The 7,620-nt window shown below is 41.1% G+C and overlaps 1 pseudogene; it reads right to left on the reverse strand.

Moving 5' to 3' along the window:
• Positions 1 to 612: 612 nt before the first annotated feature.
• On the reverse strand, positions 613 to 1,099 carry LOC102277069 (large ribosomal subunit protein uL23 pseudogene; annotated as a pseudogene).
• Positions 1,100 to 7,620: the final 6,521 nt, after the last annotated feature.

A 7,620-nucleotide genomic window follows, 5' to 3' on the forward strand; every position in this document is an offset into this window, starting at 1 on the left:
TGGTGTTAAATTTTGCCAAAACCATTTTCTGCATCTGTTGAGATGATCATGTGTTTTTCTCCCTTCTTCTATTAATGTTGTTGTCTACAGTCATTAAGTCATGTCCAACTCTTTGTGACCCCATGTGCTACAGCATACCAGGCTTCCCTGTCCTTCACTATCTCCTACAGTTTGCTCAAACTCATGGTCATTGAATCAGTGATGCCATCCAACTATCTCATCCTCTGTCACCCCATTCTCCCCATGCCCTTAATCTTTCCCAGCATTGGGGTCTTTTCCAATGAGTCAGCTTTTCCATTCAGGTGGCCAAAGTATTGGAGCTTGAGCTTCAGCATCAGTCCTTCCATGAATATTTAGGGTTGATTTCCTTTAGGATTGCCTGGTTTGATCTCCTTGCTCTTCAAAGGATTCTCAAGCGTCTTCTCCAGCACAATTCAAAAGCATCAGTTCTTCAGTGTTCATCCTTCTTTATACTCTCTCACATCTGTACATGACTACTGGAAAAACCATAGCTTTGACTTATATGGACACTTGTGGCGAACTGATGTCTCTGCCTTTTTTTTTTTTAATAGTGAAAACTTTTATATTTGAAATTAGTCAGCTGGACTCAGTTTAGATGACCCCAATTTTATTGGCAACATCCAAAGCATCATAGTCAAGAACCAGTTGAACATATGTCTTCTTCTTTCCATCAGGCCTGATCATGGTATTGACCTTAGCCATGTCAGTGTCATAGAGCTTCTTCACAGCCTGTTTAATTTGCTGCTTATTGGCCTTGACAGCCAAAATGAATACCAATGTGTTGTTATCTCCTATTTTATCCATGGCTGACTTGGTGATGAGGGGGAATTTGATGATGGCACAGTGGTCAAGTTTGTTTCTCCTAGGGGTGTTCATTTGAGAATATTGGGGCTGCCTCCTGAGCCGCAGTGTTTTGGGCCGCCAGAAGGTGGGTGACATATGGATATATATATATATTTTCTTTTTAGTGGCTGTGGACACCTTTCAACACTGCTTTCTTGGCCTTCAAAGTCTTTGCTTTGGCTTCAGCTTTACGAGGGGCCGGGGCTTCCTTCTTCACCTTCAGTGCCATCTTCATAAAAAGGCACGCCATCTTCATGAAAAGGTTCTGCTTTTTAATCCACTGCCAAAAGTTTGTCATAGCTTTTCTTCAAAGGAGCAAGCACTGCTTTAACTGAATCCCATATGTTTTGGGTTGTTTTGTTTTCATTGTCATTTGTTTCTATGCATATTTTGAGTTCATCTTTTTTAATTTCTTCTGTGATTTGTTGGTTATTCAGAAGCATGTTGTTTAGCCTCTGTATGTTGGAATTTTTAATAGTTTTTTTTTTCCCTATAATTGACATCTAATCTTACCACATTGTGATCAGAAAAGATGCATGGAATGATTTCAATTTTTTTGAATTTACCAAGGCTAGATTTATGGCCCAGGATGTTATCTATCCTGGAGAACGTTCCATGTGCACTTGAGAAAAAGGTGAAATTCATTGTTTGCGGGTGAAATGTCCTATAGATACCAATTAGGTCTAACTGGTCCATTGTATCATTTAAAACTAGTGTTTCCTTGCTAATTTTCAGTTTAGTTGTTCTATCCATAGGTATGAGTGGGGTATTAAAGTCTCCCACTATTACTGGGTTATTGTTAATTTCCCCTTTCATACTTGTTAGCATTTGCCTTAAATATTGCTGTGCTCCTTTTTGGGTGCATATATATTTATAATTGTTATATCTCCTTCTTGGATTGATCCTTTGATCATTATGTAGTGTCCTTCTTTATCTCTTTCTACAGTGTTTATTTCAAAGTCTAATTTATCTGATATGAGTATTGCTACTCCTGCTTTCTTTTGGTCTCCATTTGTCTGAAATATCTTTTTCCAGCCCTTCACTTTCAGTCTGTATGTGTACCTTGTTTTGAGATGGATCTCTTGTAGACAGCATATATAGGGGTCTTGTTTTTGTATCCATTCAGCCAGTCTTTGTCTTTTGGTTGGGGTATTCAACCCATTTACATTTAAGGTAATTATTTATAAGTATGATCCCATTGCCATTTACTTTGTTGTTTTGGGTTTGAGTTTATATACCTTTTCTGTGTTTCCTGTCTAGAGAAGATCCTTTAGCATTTGTTGGAGAGCTGGTTTGGTGGTGCTGAATTCTCTCAGCTTTTGCTTGTCTGTAAAGCTTTTGATTTCTCCTTCATATTTGAATGAGATCCTTGGTAGGTACAGTAATCTGGGTTGTCGGGTTTTCTCTTTCATCACTTTAAGTATGTCCTGCCATTCCCTTCTGGCCTGAAGAGTTTCTATTGAAAGATCAGCTGTTATCCTTATGGGAGTCCTCTTGTGTGTTATTTGTTGTTTTTCCCTTGCTGCTTTTAATATTTGTTCTTTGTGTTTGATCTTTGTTAATTTGATTAGAATGTGTCTTGGGGTGTTTCGCCTTGGGTTTATCCTGTTTGGGACTCTCTGGGTTTCTTGGACTTGGGTGACTATTTCCCTCCCCATTTTAGGGAAGTTTTCAACTATTATCTCCTCAAGTATTTTGTCATGGCCTTTCTTTTTGTCTTCTTCTTCTAGGACTCCTATGATTCGAATGCTGGAGTGTTTGACATTGTCCCAGAAGTCTCTGATGTTGTCCTCATTTCTTTTAATTCCTTTTTTCTTTTTTCCTCTCTGCTTCATTTATTTCCACCATTCTATCTTCCACCTCACTTATCCTATCTTCTGCCTCATTATTCTACTGTTGGTTCCCTCCATAGTGTTTTTGATCTCAGTTATTGCATTTTTAAAAATTGATTGACTCTTTTATTTCTTCTATGTCCTTGTTAAATAATTCTTGCATTTTCTCAAACTTTGTCTCCAGACTATTTATCTGTAACTCCATTTTGTTTTCAAGATTGGATCATTTTTACTATCATTATTCTGAATTCTTTTTCAGGTGGACTCCCTAGCTCCTCCTCTTTTGTTTGGTTTGGTGGGCATTTAAATGTTCCTTTGCCTACTGAATATTTCTCTCCCTTTTCATCTTGTTTAGATTGCTGTATTTGGGGTGGCCTTTCTATATGCTGGAAGCTTGTGGTTCCTCTTTATTGTGGAGGTTCCTCCCTGTGGGTGGGGTTGGACGAGTGGCTTGTCAAGGTTTTCCTGATTAGGGAAGCTTGTGTCAGTGTTCTGGTGGGTGGAGCTGGATCTCTTCTCTCTGGAGTGCAATCAAGTGTCCAGTAGTGAGTTTTGAGGTGTCTATGGGATTGGTGTGACTTTTGGCCACCTGTATTTTAATGCTCATGATTATGTTCCTGTGTTGTTGGAGAATTAGCTTGGTTTGTCTTACTTTGAAACTTGTTGGCTCTTGGGTGGAGCTTGGTTTCAGTGTAGGTATGGAGGTTTTTGGATGACCTCTTGTCGATTAATGTTCCCTGGAGTCAGGAGTTTTCTGGTGTTCTCAAGTTTGGATTTAAGCCTCCTGCCTCTGGCTTTCAATCTTATTCTTACAGTAGCCTCATGACTTCTCCATCCATACAGCCCCAATGATAAAATATCTAGGTTAATGGTGAAAAGATTCTCCACAGTGAGGGACACCCGGAGAGGTTCACAGAGTTACATGAAGAGAAGAGGAAGCAGGGAGATAGAGGTGACCAGAAGGAGAAGAGGGGGAGTCAAAAGGAGAGAGACAGATCCAGGCAGTAATCAGTTCCCTAAGTGTTTTCCACAGCCTAGAACACCCAAAGAGATTCACAGAGTTGGGTAGAGGAAAAAAGGGGGAGGGAGGAGATAGAGGTGACCTGGGGGAGAAAAAGGAGTGTCAAAAGAGGAGAGAGCAATCAAGCCGGTAATCACACTCCTAAGTAAAAATGGATACTGAAGATTGGATTCTTAAAGGTACAAAATTGATAACAAATACCAAAAAGCAAAGATTAAAAATCTATAGTAGACGTTAGACTTTCAAAAATACAATATTAAAAAAAATCACAAAACTTATTTAAAAAATATGAAGTATGCTTTAAAAATAGGGTCTTTTTTCAAGGTAATAGGTTATAAAAATGAAAATTAAAGGAGTAATAAAGAACTTAAAAATTTTTTTTAAATTTAAAACATTAAAAAATGATAACAGTAAAATATATCTAGGAATTTGTCTGGAGCTGTTGAGGGAAGTGTGGGGTCAGTTCAGTTTCAGATAGTTCCTTGTTCCAGCTTATACTTCTCAAGGTCTATATGCTCCTTCCAATGTAGTCGGTGGTAACTACAGGGTTTTAATCTGTTGCACCTGTCACTTCCAAAGCAGTTCCCTCTTCTTTGTTTATTTTGGCTTCCTCTGTTTGCAAGTCTCTTCAATGTCTAATTCCCACCCTGACAGAAGGGGGCGAAGGTGGTCACTTATTTAGGCTCACTTGTTCAGTTGTGCTGTGGGGAGGGAGGAACACTGTTAACAAATATCACTGGCATGCGTGGGGAGTGCTCGCAGTGTCTGGGCCACACTGGGTTTGCCCCCGCTCACGACAAGTGTGCTTTCCTGGTCTGCACTGCTCAGGCTCCAGGTTTCTCTGCAGAAGAACTGTCCAAAGCAGCCCCTGGGTTCCGTGCACTTCCCAGGTCTAAGCTGCTCAGGTTCAGGTTCTCAGGTACTCCACAAAGGCACAGACTCAATTAGGCCTAAGTCTTGTGCCCTTCCCAGGTCCGAGCTGCTCAGGCGACCAGGTGCTTGGTGAGTGCACTCTCCTACGTGGGTGGTGCATCTTATCCCCTCCCTGGTCCCAGCCCCTTGGTCTCCTGGGTGCACAGCAAGAGAGCCATCTCAGGTGTGCCATGTGTCTCCTCTGGGGAGCTGATCTCTCACTGCGACCCTCCTGGTGGATGTCAACTGTCCAGGATCCCAAGAAGACTTGGTTAGCAACTGGGTGCCTGCTTACAGTTTGGTGGATGATGCCATCTCTGGGGCAGAGATTGCCCCTTGCCTTCTGGCCCTAGCTGTCACCTGCCTGCCTCTCTGCCTCAGGTTGGGGGAGGGGTCAGTTCACAGCCAGCTAGCTCTCCTCTGGTATTCCCTCAATCCTTTGTTCTGTGAGCGGGCCAGGCTGTGCCTTAGAGCTTTTCGCGAGGAAGTTTCTCTCTCTCTCTCTCTATTCTCTCTCTTGCTATCCCACAGATTGGGTCATTATCTCACATTAGCTCCCTCAGATTGTCTTCAGGGCATTCAGTCCTGGTCCTTACCCTAAGCATGCAGCCCGTGCCTCCCTGTTCAGCTCCCACTCACTGCTGGTGGACATGAGTGTCTGGGCTACTTCTCTGCTGGGAGCTGCAGTTAGGCATGTAATCTGTGTGTATGTTTTTTTTTTTTCCCCTCCAGGTTATGTTGCCCTCTGAGATTCCAAAACTCCCCACTGACCCACCAGTGAGAGGGATTCCTGGTGTTTGGAAGCTTCTCCTCCTTCACAACTCCCTCCCTGGTGCCGGTCTCTGTCCCTAGCTCTTTTGTCTCTCTTTTTATCTTTTATATTTTGTCCTACCTCCTTTGGAAGAGAATGGGCTGCCTTTCTGGGTGCCTGGTGTCCTCCACCAACATTCAGAAATTGTTTTGCGAAATTTGTTCAGCGTTCAAATGAGCTTTCGATTAATTTGTCAGGGAGAAAGTGATCTCCCTGTCCTATTCCTCTGCCATCTTAGGACCGCCTCTGATCTTAGATTTTGAATGTGGAGTTTTAAGCCAGTGTTTTCACTCTCCTCTCACACTCATCAAGAGGCTCTTTAGTTCCTCTTTGCTTTCTGCAATTAGAGTGGTGTTATCTGCATATCTGAGGTTGTTGATATTTCTCCCAGCAATCTTGATTCCAGCTGGTGATGCATCCAGCCCAACATTTTACATGATGTACTCTAAATATTGTCACCCTGCTTATTTAACTTATATGCAGAGTACATCATGAGAAACGTTGGACTGGAAGAAACACAAGCTGGAATCAAGATTGCCGGAGAAATATCAATAACCTCAGATATGCAGATGACACCACCCTTATGGCAGAAAGTGAAGAGGAACTAAAAAGCCTCTTGATGAAGGTGAAAGTGGAGAGTGGAAAAGTTGGCTTAAAGCTCAACATTCAGAAAATGAAGATCATGGCATCCGGTCCCATCACTTCATGGAAAATAGATGGGGAAACAGTGGAAACAGTGTCAGACTTTATTTTTCTGGGCTCCAAAATCACTGCAGATGGTGACTGCAGCCATGAAATTAAAAGACGCTTACTCCTTGGAAGGAAAGTTATGACCAACCTAGATAGCATATTCAAAAGCAGAGACATTACTTTGCCAACAAAGGTTCATCTAGTCAAGGCTGTGGTTTTTCCTGTGGTCATGTATGGATGTGAGAGTTGGACTGTGAAGAAGGCTGAGTGCCGGAGAATTGATGCTTTTGAACTGTGGTGTTGGAGAAGACTCTTGAGAGTCCCTTGGACTGCAAGGAGATCCAACCAGTCCATTCTAAAGGAGATGAGCCCTGGGATTTCTTTGGAAGGAATGATGCTAAAGCTGAAACTCCAGTACTTTGGCCACCTCATGTGAAGAATTGACTCATTGGAAAAGACTCTGATGCTGGGAGGGATTGGGGGCAAGAGGAGAAGGGGATGACAGAGGATGAGATGGCTGGATGGCATCACTGACTCGATGGATGTGAGTCTGAGTGAACTCCGGGAGTTTGTGATGGACAGGGATGCCTGGCGTGCTGGGATTCATGGGGTTGCAAAGAGTCGGACACGACTGAGTGACTGATCTGATCTGATCATATATTGCTAGATTTTATTTGCTTGTACATTGTTGAAGGTTTTTCTGTCTATATTCATAAGACACATTGGTTTGTGGTATCATGTATTTTATTTGATATTTTTATCGGATTTTGTTATCATGTAATCCTGGTATCAGGTGTTCCCTCCCCTTCCATTTTTGGACAACTTTGTGAAAAGCTACTCTTAATTTTTTTTTTCAGTGTTTGGTATAATTCAAAAGTAAAGCTATCAGGGAATACCCATAACACATATGATGGTGCACTTAAAGATGTCCTACATTTCTCTGAAGTTCTGTTGATTTTTCTTCATTCTAGCTTCTCTAGATTGCATAATCTCTATCAATATATCCATTTTCAAGTTTGCTTATTCTTTCTTATGCCAGTTCATGTACACTATTGAGATTCTCTAATAACTTTTTTTTTCATTTTTGTTACTATAATTTCCTAACCCAGAGTTTCTTTTTTAAAAAATAATTTCTGCCACTTTAGTGATATCCTTTGATAAAGTACTGTTTTTATATAGCCTCTTAGTTCCTTAAGAATGGTTTTCTTTAGCTCTTTTAACATATTTATAGTGGATAATTTGAAGTCTTTGTTAAATCAGGCATCTGGCTCTCTCAAAGTCAATTTCCATTGCCTGCTTCTTTTTACTGTGCATCAGTCATATATTCCTTTTTGTTCACACATGTCATAAGTTTTTGTTCAAAACTGGACAATTTCGGTACAGCAACTTAGGGTGCTGATTCCCCTTATTGCTCTCCAAGTCTTGTTTGTAATATTATTTGCTTATTTCTTTACTTTTTGAGTTGGCTAGGCTATTTTATTAGAGTCTAT

The sequence above is a fragment of the Bos mutus genome, chromosome X (assembly GCF_027580195.1).
Source record: "Bos mutus isolate GX-2022 chromosome X, NWIPB_WYAK_1.1, whole genome shotgun sequence".
Lineage (NCBI taxonomy): Eukaryota > Metazoa > Chordata > Mammalia > Artiodactyla > Bovidae > Bos > Bos mutus.